General features: G+C 37.8%; 1 pseudogene; it reads right to left on the bottom strand.

Moving 5' to 3' along the window:
• Positions 1-20,184: 20,184 nt before the first annotated feature.
• Positions 20,185-20,620, bottom strand: LOC147428002 (uncharacterized; annotated as a pseudogene).
• Positions 20,621-20,841: the final 221 nt, after the last annotated feature.

Genomic DNA, 20,841 nt, shown 5'->3' on the forward strand with positions numbered 1-20,841 from the left:
CCACCCATCGGTGTAGGGGGACACACGAGTCCTAGGCATAGGGGGCACACTCGATTGAGGTGTGGGGTCGCTCGATGTAGAGACCACACTAGTCCCGGGCATAGGGTCGGCCATAGTAGGTCTAGAGGAACCTGTTGTCCAAAGATGATGTGCCATCGCGATCTGCTCTAGTGTAACTGAGACAAAAGCGAGTCCATCTTCTCGGGTGACATGCTGGCCGGAGTGACAGGAAAACTAAAACTAGGAGAGGATGGCTCATCGTCATCGGCCATGGCTAGTCATACACAAATAACACCCACAAAATACATTATTTTATAGAAGAAACACTTAATCAATGTAAATAACAAGCAGAAATCATTAGTTAATCTCTCATCTTCTATGAGATCTGATGCACCAAAGATATGTATCTCAATGTGTACTTCTGCATCTTGGTCATCGAACTCTACTTCTTCGTCGCTCTCCGCATCAGCTTCAATATTTGACACCCCATTTCTACGTTCAAACAATTGCTCACTGTTGACATCCACCTCAAAATCTAAAGTTAAAGTTATTGTATGTCCTGTGCTTTGTTCATGAATCACTACTTTGACCTCAACATCCAATCCTTCACACACTTTCTTGCTCCATGGAGCAACTTGAACGACATAGAGCCTGTAGGATTTAGACAGATCATTCTCATCATTTTCTGTCCATAGTGGATCGTGTGTGAACACAACTTATTCACTATGCTGCCGAAGTACAAATGTATCCCACGCATCTGTCCACATCCACCTAGAGTTCACTTGAATCAATCCACTCTTGTCTTTACGCGTAGCTGCATTAGGGACGCTAGTAATAACTTTGAACCACTTGACATCAAAGATAAACATATCAAATTTTCTAAAGCTAATCTTCAAGATGTCTTGGATGTAGCCAAAGTATTCAAGTTGGCTAGTCTCTGTGTTCTCATCCCTCGCACTACTCCTACTTTTTTGGACGAAGCTTGCCCTAACACAACTATCAAAAGTGACCCTTTGTTCGTCGATCCGTTGCACTCTGAAGTGTTTCCCATGCGACCACAAAGCTCCATATTTGTGATATTGCAGCCACAAAATTGAAACAGACTAAAAGTTATTAAAGCAATGTGATCATGTGGAGCTTGAAAAGAAAGTTGTGAAAATATACATGCCATTCGCAACCCCTTGACATCTCCTCTTCCTCTTTAGTAATCAGCACCCCATTCCTCTTTGCCTCTGAGATTGTTGCATCTAATCACCGCCCAGTTGGAAAGTCAAGCAATTTTTTAAGATGATCTGGAAAAGGAAGGTTTCTAGTAGCACGGTTGCTCTTAAATTGCAGGCTATCTGTCAAGAGTTGTTGCTTTTCCCCTTCGTACCTCTCTAGCCACTTTTGCATGATGTCTGAGTTGAGAAGGCAAAATCTCATAGCCTTTTCTTGCATTGTGATGTCCATCTTCCTAACGATTCCTTGTCCCTGTGACTTGTCCTCTGTCACCTTGACGTTGACCTGAGTAGTCCACATTCAGGGAATCTCTGTGTCAATTGAGACCAAAAATTCACTGATGAGGACAAGAGACTCTTGTACAAGCCATCCTTCGGCCATGCTACCCTCGGGGTGAGCCCTTTGACGAATAAACCCCTTTAAAGTCTTCATAAATATCTCTAAGAAGAACATCCACCTGCTATGGACCACCCCAACAACTGCAACTTCATCGACCACATGTACAAGTACATGCTTTTGGATGGTAAGAATGTTTGTTGGAAAGTACTTCTCCCCATACACACTGCTTCAATAGCATTTAAGCGTGCTGCATTGATGCTATTTTTCAGCTTATATATGAAGCTACTCAATATATGGCTTCTCTATATATGGCTTCTCTATATATGGCATTCAGGTCCCCTCTATATATACATCATCTCATGTGTGTATTCTACACACTTTGGGGTTCTTTCATTTTTTCTCCTAATTGAAAACGATTTTGCAGAAACTATCCGCTAAAGCACCGCAATCGATGTGGTCTACAACTTTGCAAAATAAAGTTTCTTCAAATTCTGCACCGATTTTGAGTTATCCTTCGCGAACTACGTACATGCCTGAAAAGCAACTTTGCTTTTTTGTTTTTGATTTTACTCCTGATTAAATACGATGTTGCAAAAACTACCCGCTTGTGGCACTGGAATCAATGTGGTCCACAACTTTGCAGAAAAAGAAAATTTTCAAATTCTGCACCGATTTTGAGTTATCGTTTGCGGACTGCGTACATGCTTGAAAAGAAACTTTGCTTTTTTTTAAAATTTTTCTCATGATTCAAAATGATTTTGCAGAAACTATCCGCGCTAGGCATCAGAATCAATGTGGTCTAGAACTTTGCAGAAGAAAGTTTTTTCAAATTCTGCACCGATTTTGAGTTATCGTTCAAAGACTGCGTACATGCCTAAAAAGAAACTTCGCTTTTTGTTTTTTATTTTTCTCCTGATTGAAAACAATTTTGTAGAAATTACCTGCGGGAGGCATCGGAATCGATGTGGTCTACAACTTTGCTTTTTGTTTTTTATTTTTCTCCTGATTGAAAACGATTTTGCAGAAACTAGCCACTGGAGGCATCAGAATCAATGTGGTCTACAACTTTGCAAAAGAAAGTCTTTTCAAATTCTGCATCGATTTTGAGTTATCATTTGCGGACTGCGTACATGCCCGAAAAGCAACTTCCATTTACTTTTTGCTTTTGATTTTCCTCACAATTGAAAACTTCTCAATTATATTTTTTCTTCATCAATCATATATTTTTTACTGACGTAACTTTGCTGTAGAAGCCAGTTACATATCGTTCCGATTCACTGGAGCCGTTGATGATCGTCCAAATTCTATCGAGCTACTATTGGTACATGATTTTTTGCTATATGATATACTCGTTCATTGGTTCTCCTATAATTATTCTTCTATAGATATAGTTTACGTCGTTTTATTGATAATCTCTCGTTGATACCATAGTGTTTTTGATGGTACCATGATGATGTTTTGTTAGTACTTTGGTCATGGTGATTTTCGTTGATACCATGATGATATTTCGTTGATACCATGGTTATTCTCGGTGATACCATGATATTTGTTTCATTGATACCATGGTTATTCTTGGTGATACCATGATAATATTTCGTTGATGCCATGGTTATTTTCGGTGATACCATAATGTTTTTTCGTTGATACCATGGTTATTCTCGATGATACCATGATGTTGTTTCATTGATACCATGTTTATTCTCGGTGATACCATGATGTTGTTTTGTTGATACAATGATTATTCTCGATGATATCATGATGTTGTTTCGTTGATACCATGGTTATTCTCGGTGATACCATGATGTTGTTTCGTTGATACAATGATTATTCTCGGTGATATCATGATGCTTTTCGTTGATACCATGATGATTTATTCATTTTTATTGATACAATGATCATGTTTTTTTAATACTTTGATGATATTCATTGATATCACTACGTTGATAAATATCATTTTATGTAGTATATCCACATGTCATTTGCAACACGTAATCACGCATCTTGTACTTTTATGTTCATACTTTATGTACCATATGTTATCGTGCGTATATATGTCGTCAAAAGAGTGGCGTAGCGAACTATCTCTTATGGCATTGTGAACGTAATTATTCACTAACAATGCTAATAATTTTCATAACTATGTTTTTTGAGTCTATGATCTATCTAGGATTGATCAAAGAATTGATTTCATGAAGACAAACTTGGTGACAAAAAAAGATTTATTAAGACATGTTTGGTGATGCCATATTGATGACAAGCTACACAGCAGATTCACGGAGACACTTCTGATTACGAGCTAATCGATAGCCTTTACACCTCTTTATTGAACTTTTGTATTCATTATTGTATTTGATAGGAGTATGTGTATGTGATTCACATGTAAGATTTAAAATTGCTACAAATTTTATTTTTAAGGGTTGATTCTTGTTAACTATGGTTGTTTTGTGTTAATAAGAATATGATTAATATTTTGTGTGGTATTTATTGATAATCAATATATGGTGAATCATTGATTACGTTTTCTTGTTGATTTGTCTTTTGACACCTTGACCTTCGTCTCAATTTTTGAGGGTCTTCTACTAAAAATTTGGAGAAACTAAAAAGCGCAATGAAGCCCAGCTTAATAACACTTTTCATCCAAAACTTGTTCGTCTCCTCGAGCTACTTCGATTTGGGTTCTAAGTTTGCGTCAATCAGAGTTTGAAGCAGAAATTATGTTGTTTTTACTGCAATTGAGCTTCACGCAGCTTTAGTCCTCGTTCGTCTTCGTGAAGCATCAGCGATCATTTTTCTAATTTTGGCGTCAACTTTTTGAGCAAATTTAGCTTTTTGTTGTTCATATTGTGTCCGTCAATCTTGCATCTTACGTCACTCTATTTTGAGGACTCTTTTATTAATAACGTCTCCTTTTTCCTGCTTTTTTGGGTGACGTCCCTCACATATTTGGACGTTTATTTAGCATCCTTCTTGCGTTTTATCGTTGACAGAACACAGTTGTTATATTTCTCTCATTCTCAATTGCAGCCTTCACCATATAGGGTGTGCAGATTCTACGATCTTATCTTATTACCTCTTCTCGCAACTAGATATTGCTATGACTATTCTTCAATGGCTTTCCTTGTTTTGTTTCTCCTTTCCAAGGCCAAGGATTTCCAGGCTGGAAAGAAAAGATGTTGCTAATTCTTGAAGGCGATGAACTCTCTGATGTTTTCCTAAGAAATCGTGTTTGTCCGCCTCAGCCTGTTGTTGATACAGATCATGACACCGTGCTTATCACTGACGGACCTATATTTGAAGATTGGAATGTTGTGTATACGGATTGGAAACGACGTGATAAAGCAGCGTGTTGGTAATTATTTCTACTCTTACTGATTCCCTTTTGCTTGTTATGTATGAGCTGCCTACTTTCCACGACGTATGAAAGTACCTTTTGCAAACTTTCAGAAGAAATCTTTACAGAAATACATTTATTTGAGAGGGTTGCATAACAAGTTATAATATGAAGTTAGTACTGCCATGACGAGATATATTGAGTCTTTCAAATCTATTATAAATTAACTTGGTGTTGCCGGTGATCCTATTTCACAAAAACAACTGATTACACTACTTGACTCTCAATCTAAATCTTGTGCACAATCTCATCTCTATCACTCTCTCCTCGCTCTCAATCTCAATCACAATCACACTCTCAATCTTGATCTCTTGATGGCAACAATGATCATAATCGAAATCGCAACACGATCACAATCCCAATATCATGATACCTTGCACAGATCCTGTTTCACACATTGGTTTCTACATCGTCTACAAAATAGCCAAAAGAACATACTTGTGCAACCAAATCAACATGATAATCAATTTTGAAACATCATTTTATACCATCATAAAAGAGTATAATCACTTCTTGATTGGATCAAACAAAAGAGATATTCCTGTACGTATATCAGTTTGTAAGCTAACCTGTTTTTGTTGCTTGTAGGTTACCCTAGTGGTGCTGGCAATTTGTTTCTGTCATAATTTGATCAAACGAACTCAGAACATAGACTTCCAGGCACTCAAACGACGGGAGCAGATCTGGTCTACAAGGTAGCGTAAACAGAATTGCAAAAAACATCTTTCTTTGGTTGAAATCAACAACTTTAGGTCGCAAATCATAAAACCCTATTTTTGGTTCTCCACTACTCTTTCAACTTATTTTAAGCCTACCCATGCATTTTAACTAAAACACATAAATATAAAACATTGATATTAATAAAAACCTCAATTTTAACTGCGTGTTTCCTTTACATTCTACAACCAAATGATCTTTTATTCAATAATTATTACTAAATACATCTTTAATGTATTGTGAATAGAATATATTCTCACCCACAACATATCTCAAACTCATTTGTATTCGAGTAATACTCTCTATCTCATAAACTATTCAACAATCTTTTAAACCATATCTAACAAAAGATCTAACCTATAACATTCTTTTTTTACTTTAAGAACTTGGAAAAATAGTCCTATTACAATTTCTTCCAAAAATTGGAGTGCTTCTTACAGATGTATATCATTCAAGCAATTGATAGGTGTTTTGGGCTTACTTATAGAAGAAAAAAAAAGGTTGGCACTCTAAGTTTAAGTCCTTAGGTACAGTTACCTCCACATGCATATTTTATTCCAAAACTAAGTTTTCTTCATGAAAGATGGATCATTTTGTGAACTATCTATGGTTAACATAAAGGGATCCCAAGACTTCTTAACTCCACAATTGATGGATGTTGTAGTGTGCCAATCATCTTTTTGACAAAAGTAGCCCTTATAGCACTTTAAAGGCATACACATGTAATCCCATGATATACAACCAAATTTGGTATCTTTGACACATCTCAACAAGAATTTAAGCATGAGAGATTTGAATAGGAGTTATAATGTGAGTGGCTTGTCAAGTCAATGAATAATATATACAAGATAAGATATAGGAATAACTCGTATAATTCTTAAATAGACATGGAGTGTCTACTCCTCATCTTACCAAGAAGCAATATTTTGATAGACTCTCAAAAGAATCCACTTTTGTAACTCAACTTGTGTTCCATGTATTCTTATAGGTTACCCCAAGTGTATCATGAAAGGCAAAATATGATTTCATGTACAACTATAATGGAGATTGATCCTAAAAAACATTTACTTATTACAAATAATAGCTAGCAACATAGGGTTGCCTTATCGACTATGAAACAATAACCCAAGCTAATGGATATTTTATTAATGAAGAAATATCTATGATCAATGGTCATTTTATGTCCAAGCAGATACTTGTAATCATTTTGAGCATTGAAATCTTCCCTATTGCAAGAGCAAAATTCTCACTCTTGTACGGGGGAGATTGTACCTAGTGACTTGTGTCTATAATCTTCTACTCTCTTCTCTCTCACAACAATATGTGTGCCACTCTAATCTTGGAGGTTCATAGATCACACTTAGTCTTGCTCTGTCTCTCTTACTCTCTAATCATTCATCTTGATGAGCAAAATATAGAGTGCTATGATATTTTATGGATTTTAGGGTCACCGCATATTGGTTGTGTTGTAGTTGTATCAGAGCAATGGCTGTGTTGTTGATGATGTGCAAAATTAAGTATGGAGAGCTCAATCCAGGAAAATAAATATTATAGACCAACTAATTCTTCTTTCTCTTCTATGTGAGTTTCCTTTTTCTTGCTTGCTTTTATGACCTATCCGTAGAGTAATAATGGTGGAAAATTTTCATAATAGTAGCAGATCTCACGGATGCTTTTAGGATAAGAAATATCTATGGATGCTTGATTGATCAATGGGAACATTCATTATTGTACTTGTAATAGTTTGATGAGAGCGATGGGTTGGCTTTGATTGATGTTTGGTCTAAGTACCACTTATTTTCACACATGAAAATGCTGATGGGTTTTTGCTCTTTAGCTTCTAAAGTCTTTAAGGATCTACATGGTTTCTCTATTTCTTTTATGTTCATGATGGTTTCTTTGCCACGATGTTACTTTGCATAGACAAAATATTGTATTTATGGTACCATGGGATTTCTAATCTTTTAGACAAAAAAACCTTGGTAAATTGGATGGTGAGAGAAGTTTGAACTCTTGGATAAAGCAAAAGGTTACATTGTAAGTCGAGTTCATGATCATGGAATAATAGTTTGAGAATGTAGGTTTGGAAACTTCAAGCTTAAAAAGAATGGGAAACACTTGAGATTTTTTCATACTTGTATACTTCAAGAGGTATTTAGGACAATAGATAGTCTAATGATTTTTACGTATAGTATGCCATGTGTAACAATTGATAAGTTCTTTGACAACCTTCCTAATGTCTTAAGCATGTTTTCCTTTGAACAAAATTTTCTTTTGTGTATAAGTAGTATCTTAGTAAAACATACACATCCTAAACATAGACACTTCCTAGGAAAATGGGTTGGTGGAAATGTTGGCTTTAAACTACTGTATTGTTTATGGTGGCTCATAGGCCCATTAGTGATATCCCATCTCTTTGATAGGTGCTAGGTGGTATGGACACTAGCCTCAGATCAGGGTTCATATTCATAACCTTCTGAGTCATTTGACTTGATTGATTGTACTAGATAAGAGCAATTGATCAAACTTCCTCTTGCTAGACTTTGTATCTAATATTGAATTTTCATGCTCACATAAAGACTTTGAAGAAATCGCATACTCTTCTCAAATGGATCACAAAGCCTTTAAATTTCTACTAGAGTACAATGTTCAGAGAGACATCATCGGTTAGTATCAAGACTGTCAAGCATGATTGTGCTGGTCTTTTTTCTTTGATTTTTAATATAACAACTTGATTGGCTTCACACTTGAATTTTTTACCCTCATGGCCTTTATGAGGTAGTAGGAAAAACTCAATGGGCCTATTGTTTCAACATTTAGTATGATGTCAGGGTAAGGGTGATGCACACAAACACACACACTCAATCTCTCTCTCTCTCTCTCTCTCTCTCTCTCTCTCTCTCTCTCTCTCTCTCTCTCACACACACACACACACACACACACACACACACACACACCTCGGGGGTTCACCGTTTAGTAGCCCCCTATATAACGTGCATTTGCGGAGTATTAGAAAAACCCCCTCTTTTAACATGTCTGAATGAATAAAATGAGCCCTTATTTTAGGGGTTTTTCCAAAATTGAATATAAAACCCCTCCTTTTGAACTCACGTTATAAATTAACATGATTGCATAGTGCATCCCCCGAGACACACACACATACACACATTTTGTTTTCTTACTCTGAAGTGATTGCTATTGGAGCTATATATGGCTCACTCTACTCAACTTGGTCTCACCTATATATTTGTATCCTGTCCTCAATATGAATCAGTCTTTGGGAGCGTACATGGTGTGTCTCTTGTCTCGTCTCTCTCTTTCTCTCTACATCTCAACATGGTATCAAAGCAGTAACGATCACACAGCGATTGAATTCATGGTGACAAAACAGTATGTGTATGCGATTCCCATGTAAGATTTTGAGGATTGATTCTTGTTAAGTGTGGTTGTTTTGTGTTAATAATAATATGATTAGTGTTATGTGTGGTGTTTATTGATGATCAAGGTGGTGAATCATTGATTAAGTTTCCTTGTTGATTTGTCTTTTGACATCCTGACCTTCGTCTCAATTCTTTAGGGTCTTCTGCTCAAAATTTGGAGAAACGGAAACAGCGCAATGACACATTGCAATGACACTTTTCATCCAAAACTTGTTCGTCTCCTTGACCTCTTCGATTTGACTTCTAGGTTTACGTCAATCGGAGTTTGCAGCTGAAAGTTATGTTGTTTTTACTATAATTGAGCTTGACACAGCTTTCATCCTCGTGCGTCTTTGTGAAGTGTCCGCGATCATTTTTCTAATTTTGGGGTCAAACTTTTCGAGCAAATTTAGCTTCTTCCTTTCATATTGTAGCCGTCAATCTTGCATCTAATGTCACTCTATTTTGAGGACTCTTTTATTAATAACATCTCCTTTTCCCTGTTTTTTTGGGTGACGTCCCTCACATCTTTGGAGGTTTATTGAGCATGCTTCTTGCGTTTTATCGTTGAAAAAACACAGTCGTCATATTTCTCTCGTTCTCAATTGAAGCCTTCACCATATATGGTGTGCAAATTTTGTGATCTTATCTTATACGTCTTCTCGCAACCAGATATGGCTATGACTATTCTCGTCAACGGATTTCCTTGTTCTGTTCCTCCTTTCAAAGGCCAAGGATTTCCAGGCTCGAAAGCAAAGATGTTGCTAATTCTTGAAGGCAATGAACTCTCTGATGTTGTCCTTGGAAATCGTGTTTGTCCACCTCAGCATGTTGATACGGATCATGACAACGTGCTTATCACTGAAGGACCTATATTTGAAGATTAGAATGTTGCATATACGGATTGGCAATTACGTGATAAAGCAACGTGTTGGTATATTCTTTTTGCTCTTACTAATTCTCTTTTGCTTGATATGTATGAACTGCCTACTTTCCACGACGTATAAAAAGTACCTTATTGCAAACTTTCAAAAGAAATCTGTTACACATGTACTTTATTTGAGAGGGTTGCATAACAAGTTACAATATGAAGTTGGTACTAGCATGACGAGATATATTGAGCCTTTCAAATCTATTATTAATCTACTTGGTGCTACTGGTGATCCTATTTCACAAAAACAATTGATTACACTTCTCCTTGAAACGGTGAAGGACTCTTCTTATAATAGCATTGTCTTATAATACTCTGACCAAATCCACAGTCAATCATTTTGTAGGTAGGATCATAATCATCTCCCTCATTTGTCAAATAATTAATTTATGTCCCTCAAAATAATCATACAATGGCATTAAAATATAAAACATTAATATGTATATTTGCGACTCAGGAAAAACAAAAAATTGATGCACATTTGATGACCATATATAACATTGAGGCATCGCAAGGTCATGATATTCTTCAATATCTAATCAATCATAAGAATAATTATCATTTTTGTAAACAAAACATGCTAATTGATTGTGGTTAGCATAGCTGCCAACTTACGGCTAGCACAAGTGTTAATGCCAAGATGGACTTTAGCCATATCAAGAGGCTATATATCATATACATGTGGTAGTGATGTGTCTGAACACACTTAGGACCGTCAGGGTATTTTTTCTCTCCCTAGGAGGGTTTCCCCCCCCTATACATTGTATATACACCCATCAATCTAGGTCTATCTTATGTTTCCATTGCATACTAAGTAATACAGTCTCTGTTGTGTGCCTTAGGCTTCCTTCATCTCCAAGATGTGTGTGTTTTCCTGTAATCCTAATTCCAATAATTGGTAACAGACTAGGTTGTGTCCTCTTAGGCTTAGTCGCCAACAACTCCAGCACACACCTGCTCACTTCCTCTCATTTTTGAGAGCGTTGGCAGCGTCAGTGGGTCTGCTCAGATTTTTTATTCGGGCTCATTTCGCCCTCTTTTTTCACTACAAGGAGTACTATACATGCTATTTTGTCATTTTGTCCAAAATTTCTACCCATTTTTTGCATAGAAGGTCCCTTACATTTTTCTACAGTTGGTGCTATATAGCCCGTGTTTTTCCCTCTTTGTTTCTCCTCTTTTTGGGAAGTTTTCGTATCAGTGCAACATTTATCATGGCTCACAACAATATAGATGTGCTCAAGATGTTTGCTGCTACTGAGGATAGATTGGATGGGGACAATTCACCCTATGTGAGCTTATATGACGCAACATGTTTTTGTGTCAAAGGGCGTTTGGAATATTGTGCATGGCATTGATGTATGTCCCAGGTTTAAGGATGTAGGCAATGTTGAGGATGTTTTGAGTTTTGGTTGCAGGATTGACGCTACCAAAGCTCTTTCGATGGCAGGATTTTTGCTACCAAAGTTGTTTTGCCTCTGGTTGAGCAAGCTCGTTGGGATGTAAAAGATAAGAAATTTCATGCTTTGATTGCATTGTCTATGAAGCACACTATTACTCCTCATATTTGTTGAGTAAAATCTAAAAAATAGTCTCGGGATATTTTGGCTGGTCTTTATTCAAGTCACAAATGAGGCTAAAACTGCAATGCTTTGTATAGAAATGGAGTGAAAGATTATGCACGAGGAAGCTGAAATAGACACTTTCCGTACTGGTATCAAGGATATAAATGAGCAACATAGTGAAGTCATTTTTGACAGTTCCCTTGCAGACTGTTCTTGATGCTTTTTCAAATTCAACCGGACTTTTGCTAGTACTTGGAGACTTATGACCCAAGGAAATCTTGAAGTTTTCAACTTTGATGCATTATGCACATTGCTGTTGCAAGAGTCACTTTACAAAAAACAGGGCTAAACAGTGTGCAATTGAATAGACTTTTATTATTGCTCAAAGAGAAGTTGGTAACAACAATGTAACGATTTCTCGTGGTTCTTTTGCGAGTGAAAAATCTTCTTTTCCTAATGCTTCTGTTGGTAGCACTTCGTCTCGGAATTCTCGTGATAAGGACAAAAAGAAGATGACTAGCCATTATTATAAAGCTAATGATCACTTGATCAAGCAATGTCCAAAGTTGAAGGCAAAAGAGACTAAGAAGAAAGAGGCTGGATCAACTATATCATTCAATACAAGTGCAGCTATTGTAGAGTCTTTGTGAAGAAATAGAGAGATAATTTTCACACATGAGATATTATAAAGTACACACACACACACACACACACACACACACACACAAAGCATGATATACGTGGTTCACCCAATGTGGGCTTTGTTCACGAGAAAGCAGCCACTCAATGGCTTTAGTACTTCAAACAAGAAAGGAGACCACTTAACTTGGATGCTCAATTGACTCATGTGCCAACATAGTCATGCCCTTGTCTTTGTGGCAATATTACTTTCCTTGAAGGAGGGATTTTGTCCTTAAAAGCATTGATCAATGAAATAACTCTCCATAATAATATTAATGCTCTCCTCTCAAAACTTCCATCACATCAAATACTGTCCCACGTAGTACTTACCATTACATCTTGCACTGATATGTGGAATTATGTGCTTCTAGAAAAAATGAAATTGAATGATTGCACTCATATGTGGAATTATGTGCTTCTAGCAAAAATGAAATTGAATGATTGCAGTCAATATTTTCTCAGGAGATTGTCCCTTTGACCAAGAGAAACCTCTATCTTCACTACTTAGATCTCAAACTAAGAGTAGAAAAACTCTTGACTAATAGTAGAACCTATCCCAGGCAAAACGCTCTAACTCAAAAAAACTATTTCTCTCTTCTCAGCAAATAGTAGATTATCTCAAGCAAGATGTTCTGACTGAGCAAAAGTTAACTCTTTATCTCCTCAAGCAATTTCTTCCAAAATTGGAGTGCTTCTTACAGCTTTATATCATTCAAGCTATTGATAGGTGTTTTGGCTTACTTATAGAAGAAAACAAAAGTTGGCACTCTAAGTTTAAGTCCTCAGGTACATTTACTTTCCACATGCATATTATTCCAAACTAGAGTTTTTCTTCATGAAAGATGGAGCATTTTGTGAACTATCTATGGTTAACATAGAGGGATCCCCAAAACTTCTTAAACTCCACAATTTGTAATTTGTAGTGTGCCAATCATCTTTTTGACAAAAGTAGCCTTCTAGCACTTTAAAGGCATACACATGTAATCCCATGATATACAACCAAATTTGGTATCTTTGACACATCTCAACAAGACTTTAAGCATTATAGATTTGAATAGGAGTAATAATTTGTGTGACTTGTCAAGTCAACTAATAATATACACGAGATAAGATATAGGAATAACTCGTATAATTCTTAAATAGACATGGAGTGTCTACTCCTCATCTTACCAAGAAGCAATATTTTGATAGATTCTCAAAGAATCCACTTTTGTAACTCAACTTGTGTTCCATGTATTCTTATAAGATACCCCAAGTGTATCATGAAAGGAGAAATATGATTTCATGTAAAACTATAATGGAGATTGATCCTAAAAAACATTTACTTATTACAAATAATAGGTAGCAACATAGGGTTGTCCGATGGACTATGCAACCAAAAACCAAGTTAACATATATTTTATTAATGAAGAAACCTTTATGATCAATGGTTATTTTATGTCCAAGTATACATTTGTAATCATTTTGAGCATTGCAATCTTCCCTATTGCAAGAGAAAAAATCTCACTCTTGTACGGGGGAGATTGTACCTAGTGACTTGTGTCTATAATCTTCTACTCTCTTGTCCTCTTCTCTCTCACAACGATATGTGTGCCACTCCAATCTTGGAGGTTCATATAGAACGCTTGGTCTTGCTCTATCTCTCTTACTCTATTATCATTAATCTTGATGAGCAACATATAGAAACAATTATTGAGGTATGCTTGTATAATTCTGATACGAGTGCTATGATATTCTATGGATTTTAGGGTCCGAGATCACAAATCTCTATTTCATTACTTTCATTGATGATTTCTCATGTATATACGATTGTATTTTTACTTAGATAAACATCTGAGGCCTTATCTGTTTTCAAACAATTCCACAAGGCTGCGGAACTTCAAACTGGTCGTCGTCGCCTAAGAAGCTTTGTAGTGACAATGGAGGCAAACATGTTTCTCGAGAGTTTGTGAGTTATTGTGCTGACAGTGTAATGCAGAGACTAGGATTTGAACATAGAATTCCTACTTGTGTTCGATTGTTGGTTTGAGAGCTATATCCAAGGTATTGGTTAATGAATGATTATATCCCGGTATTAAGGTGGGAAGATCTGTTAGGTAGGGATGTCCTCTTAGCCTGTTGTTATTTGCTAAAAAAACCCATCCCCTCTTCTTCTTTCTCCATGCTCACGCAACAAATGGTAACTTGAAAGGGCTGTAGGTAGGCTCTTGTAATAGGACTTATTCTGCAAAGTTTTGATGAATATTTTTGTTTAGAGTACATTTTGTTCGTTCCAGTGTTTTTCCACGGTATAGGATTTCATTTTAATCGTTCTCGTGAAGTTTCAAATTTTGACCAGGGACACCCCTCGGGAGCCGGTTTCGAGGGTACTATGGTCAAAATTTGGAAAAGTTTTGTATGTAGCAATTGTAGCCCTTGACACGAGGAAAAATAATGCTTCTTTGTGTTTTTGTATTTTGATGCCCATTTCAGCCCGTAGATTAGAGAAAAAGTGAGAAAATGCTGTTTTAGACTGTTTTTGTGAAAAGTGCTGACTTGCAGGTAAATTTTCGGGCACACTGAGCAGGATATGGATTTTTCGCGTCTCACAACTTTCGAAGAGCTCGATGAGACGAACAAATTCATGTGAGACAAACCCGGTCAAATTCTGAACCGTTTGGGAGTTATGGCTTGCTGAAAATGGCCAAAAAAAGTTTCTAAAATTGCTAACTTGCGAGTGTGGGTTGCGTTTTGTGGTTCTTATGCTTTGAATGCAGGACGTCTCTTTTCGGAACCTATTTTGGACCGCTTTTGCTAAAGACTAACAGAAGGACGAAAATAGCCAATTTTTGCCTCACTTTTTGCTGTGGAGAAGGAGGCTATTCTACAGTGAAGGCGCCTTGTGATTGAGATTGAGAGTGAGAGTGAGAGTGCGATTGAGAACTGTGCACAGATTGAGAGTGAGATAGCTCGAGGGTGGTCGGGAGGTTGATACGAGCTACACTCTTCTTGTACTCGGGAATTGATTTCAATATACATCTCTGATTTCCTGCGTCTACTCTGTGTACTTGCAAATTTTTGTTATTCAGTTGTTGTATTCCTGTGTCTCGTCACAGCTCTCATCATGTTCTTGATTTGGGGTTTTAAGATGACACTATTATTTTCTCGGATACTCAGAATGCTAATATTGGTGAATATATATCATACTTGAATTTTTATTCGCTTGTAGGTGCTTTAGATTTGAATTTGGGGAAGTCTCTGTTGATAGATGTATCTGCAAAGATAATTTTCATAGCTTGATTTGGCAAGAAAAGAGAAGTCTTAGGGGAACTGTATTCAGGAACTTGGTGATCCTCTAGGAGTTAATGTATCTGCAAACTAGTTGACACAATGGGTTGAGGATAAAATCCAAACCAAAATGGCTTCGTGGTGTTGTACTAAATGGCCAACTCATGTTAGGTTAAGGATTGTGCAGTCTATTGGGATTTCCTCTATATGTTATATTTTCTTCCCTTTGATCCTTGACCAGTTGCAAAATTTACATCAACATTAGTGATATTTTATGGGGATCTTCTGTTGTAGCCTGGCTCGCTTGGAAGCATTTGGCATTGCCTATTCACTTGGAGGATTGGGTATCCTTCATTTGCAAATGCACATGCTGGCTAGTACGGAAACCTTACTGAAACAAATTGATGGATAATTTTTTGTGTACTTTCATGGTGTTTGGAATATGTTTGCATGGGACAAATTTTTTTGTGCTACTCATGTTCAATTGTGTGGGAAGACTGCTAATATGCTGGTTAAGTCTGAAAAAGTCTATGTGCTTTGTTGATTTGGTATGGTAGAGTTAGATATACAAGTAATCCCTTAGGGTATGAGTCTTGTTGTTGGAGCTTTGGGTTTAAAAAACCACCCGCTGTTTTCTTGGGCAAAAAACCATAAGAGGGTTAAGCCCAATCAATCAAATTGTTACTCTAACAGAAATATTATTTCGTTTATGGTGGCTAAGAGAACATTCAGACAGGAAATGGGCTCAAAATTACTTGGGAATAGTTGTGTACACATGTTAGCAATTTGAAAAATCCTTGCAATGAAGATTTAATCAAAGATTCTAAGATTGAGCATTGTCAGAGACTTCAACAAATTGATGGACCTCCCCAACCAAAAGTTTCTATCTACACTTGATCCTTTAGCCTTAAATAGAGAACAGATGCAACAAGGTTTGCGAGTTCAATCTAGATCAAAGCTGGTGGTTGAAGAAGCTATCTGATGTATGGTGGAATATCCTGACAGGGGCTCTCCCCAAGGTGAATTGTTAGTCAAAAAGAGAATGTGTGATGGAAAATGCCCCAAATGTGGTCATCTTGAGACAACGAAGCACATATTTTGGAACTTCCCTACATTATATGCTTGATGGGTATGTTTGTATGATATTTGTATGATGCATTGGAAGACTAAGTTTCTAAATATAGACTGCTTTTTGGAACAATTCAACCGGGTTCTACACGTTTAGACTTATGTATTGCTTTTCTCAGACTTTGGTGTTATCCTTTTTGTGGAATGCTAGAAACTCAGCTTTGTTTGATACACACACCTTTCACAGTTTCAAACTACCTTGGTGTATGATTCGAGATAAATTGTTAGAGACTGTGTAGCACTGCCAAATCCTCAACAGAATAAGACGATGGAATTCCTCGCCATGATGTAAATGTAACAAAATGTAATATAGTACTTAAGTTAGAGAGAGAGAGAGAGAGAGAGAGAGAGAGATTTTCGCAATTATATAGGAAAATGAAATTTCCACTCTAAACCAATAATAGGACCGATAAGAAAGGATGGGGAACATAGTTCTCCTCTGTCTGACTGATGAACTACAGCGATGGAAGCATTTCACCATCGACATTGGGTACCTACTCCATAAGGGGAGAGTTTGTGTACCGACGGACACAGACATTCAGCACCAAATTCTTTATGAATGTCATGATAGTCCAAGTGCAGGGCACCCGAGTATTAGAAAGATTTATGCTCTGGTACAACGATAGTTTTACTGGCCAGGTTTACATGGCTTTGTTCAAGATTATGTCTTGCATTGCCAAAAATGTCAGGTTAACAAAGTTGAGCCCCTGAAAGCAAGAGGACTCTTACATCCTTTGGAGATCCCCAATGGTAAGTGGGAAAGTATAACTATGGATTTTATTGTGGGTTTACCAACCCACTATACGAGGTCATGACTCAGTATGGGTGGTCGTAGACCGGTTGACTAAACTATGTAAGTTTATTCCAACCAAATCAACGATTAAGACTCCAGAATTAGCTAAGTTATTTGTGGACAACCTATATAAGTTGTATGGTTTGCCAAGTAACAATGTCAGTGATCGTGATCCCTAGTTTAATAGTCATTTTTGGAGCGTTGTGTTTAAATGATTGGGTACACAACTAAACCTCAGTACAACCGATCATCCAGAAACGGATGGTCAAATTGAACGAGTTAACTAAGTGCTAGAGGATATGCTACGCGCATACGTTAGCAAGAAACAGTCAGATTGGAAAGAATATTTACCTATTCTCAAGTTTTCTTACAATAGTGCTAAGCATGTCACAACTGGATTTAGTCCTTGCATGCTCATGTATGGTTTTCAGCCTAGGTCACCTGTTACGATGGGATTGGCAACCGAAAAACTCCAACAGGTTAAGGATTTTCTCCAAGACCACATGGATATGCTGAAACTCGCTCGTCAGATTATCCGACAAGTGCAGGATCGGTATAAGAAGTACACTGATGAGAAACGTCGGACAAGTTACCTTTTGAGGAAGGGGAGGAAGTAATTTTACGTGTGCCAGAGCATTCAAAAAGTCTGAAAACTGGGCCAACACCTAAATTATCTCCACGATATTATGGGCCTTTCAAATACTCAAGCGAGTGGATGATCGTGCCTACAAAATTATCGCTACGTACACATGCTCGTGTTCATCCGGTGTTTCTATAAGCCGTTTACATAAGCCATTACATGGGGATGACAATGCCTTGACCAAAGATTTTGGTCCATTTCGTTGAACCTCTTACCCTACCGCATGAACCTGAACGAATTCTCGACGATCATGATTTACGTACACATCATCATGTGCGTCGACAAGATTTAATCAAGTGGAAAGATCGACCTGAGGAAGGTGCCACTTGGGAAAACATTAGTGTTCTTAAGAAGAAGTTTCCCACTTTTGTTTTCAAGGTCTAAAACTCTTCCTTAAGGGGGAAGTAATGTCAGGACAAGGGCAAGGCCATAGAGTCTTGGACTGGACCAAGGGCCAGACTAGGCAATGTGAAAAAGAATCCACTAGGGAAAAGGGGCTATAGTGGGAGGTTGGGAGGTGGATTCCAAGATCTAGTTTCCCCTAGTCTTTACAATAATTTTCATAGCTTGATTTGGCAAGCAAAGGGAATTCTTAGGGAAAATGTATTCAGGAACCTTGGTTATCCTCTAGGAGTTGATGTATCTGCAAAATAGTTGACACAATGGGGGATATAATCCAAACCAAAATGGGTTGTGGCATTGTACTAAATGGTCAATTCATGTTAGGTGAAGGATTGTGCAGGCTATTTGGATTTCCTCTATATATTTTGTTTTCTTCCCTTTGATACTTGACCAGTTGCGAGATTTACATCAAAAAAACTGAGATTTTATGGGGATCTTCTGTTGTAGCTTGGCTCCCTGGAAGCATTTGGCCTTGCCTATTCACTTGGGAGGATTGGGTATCCTTCATTTGCAAATGCACATGCTTGCTAGTAGGGAAACCTTACTGAAACAAATTGATGGATAATTTTGTTATGTACTTTCATGGTGTTTGGGATATGTTTGCATGGGACAAATTGTTTTGTGCTACTCATGTTCAATTGTGTGGAAATACTGCTATTATGATGGTTAAGCCTTGAAAAAATCTATGGGCTTTGTTGATTTGGGATGGTAGAGTCAGATATACAGGTAATCCCTTAGGGTATGAGTCTTGTTGTTGGAGCTTTGGGTTTAAAAAACCACCCGCTGTTTACTTGGGAAAAAAAGCATGAGAGGGTTAAGCCCAATCAATCAAATTGTTACTCTAACAGAAATATTATTTCGTTTATGGTGGCTAAGAGAAGATTCAGACTAGGAAATGGGCTCAAAATTACTTGGGGATAGTTGTGTACACATGTCAACAATTTGAAAGTTTCTTGTTGCAATCAAGATTTAATCAAAGATTTAGAGATTGAGCATTGCCAGAGACTTCAACAACTTGATGCACCTCCCCAACCAAACGTTTCTATCTACACTTGATCCCTTAGCCTTAGATAGAGAACGATGCAGCAAGATTTGCGAGTTCAATCTAGATCAATGTTGGTGGTTGAAGAAGCTATCTGATGTATGGTGAATTATTGTTAGCCAAAAAGAGAATGTCTGATGGAAAATGCCCCCTTGAGACAACGAAGCACATATTTTGGAACTTCCCTACAATATATGCTTGGTGGATATGTTTGTATGATACTTGTATGATGCATTGGAAGACTAAGTTTCTGAATATAGACTGCTTTATGGAACAATTCAAACGGGTTCTACACGTTTAGACTTATGTATTGCTTCTCTGAGACTTTGGGTGTTATCCTTTTTGTGAAATGCTAGAAACTCGGCTTTGTTTGATACACACCTTTCACAGTTTCCAACTGCCTTGGTCTATGATTCGAGATAGATTGTTAGAGGATTGTGTGGCACTGCCAGTTCCTCAACAGAATAACACGATGGAATTCCTCATCATGATGTAAACATGTAACAAAATGTAATATAGTACTTTAAGTTAGAGAGAGAGAGAGAGAGAGAGAGAGAGAGAGTTTCACAATTATGTAGGCAAATGAAATTTTCACTCTGGACCAATAATAGCACCGATAAGAAAGAATGGTGAAAATGGAATGTCCGTTCAAGGATCAGAAAGAGGTATGTTGATGGAGCGAGTCGTCCGGCCAGTCTCTATGATCAAAGGCAGGGGTTGGCGAAGGCGACATTGACGAGGGAGAGCGGAAGAGTGCCAGCGCAGGGGTAGGTGCGTCCGTAGCGGAGGCCGGAGAAGCGGGTTGGACTTTGACGTTGGGGAGGACAGTGCAGTGGCCGAAGGTGGGCACGTCCACCTCCATGGCGAAGCGGCTGATGATCTTCTGGTTCCAGCGCCGGTCCTGGCAGGCTGCAATGATGTTGAAGGCCTCACAGGGGCAGTTGTTCACGAGCTCCCACTCGCACAGCCCGGTCGCCACGGGAGTGTTGGTCAGCACGAGGTCGTGCAGCCTGCACTTGCGGGGCGTAGCTGCTTGCACAACGGAGGTCCCCTCTATGATATTTAGCAGCAGCGCCGCCACCATCGCCACTGCGGTAGAAAAGGAGATCAATAATATTACGACATATGATATGACTATAGCACACAGACGTGCGTTTTTGTATACTTGTAGAATAATAACGCACTCAAGCACTCACTCAATTATATCAACCACATAATTGAGTGACAGGAAGCCATATTCTTATACCTGTGCAGAGTGCCGCTCTCCCCATTGCCATTGTTGATGATGAAGATGGGTTCTAGCCC

Source organism: Adiantum capillus-veneris, chromosome 23 (genome assembly GCF_014529385.1).
Source record: "Adiantum capillus-veneris isolate H3 chromosome 23, ASM1452938v2, whole genome shotgun sequence".
NCBI classification, from domain to species: Eukaryota; Viridiplantae; Streptophyta; class Polypodiopsida; order Polypodiales; family Pteridaceae; genus Adiantum; species Adiantum capillus-veneris.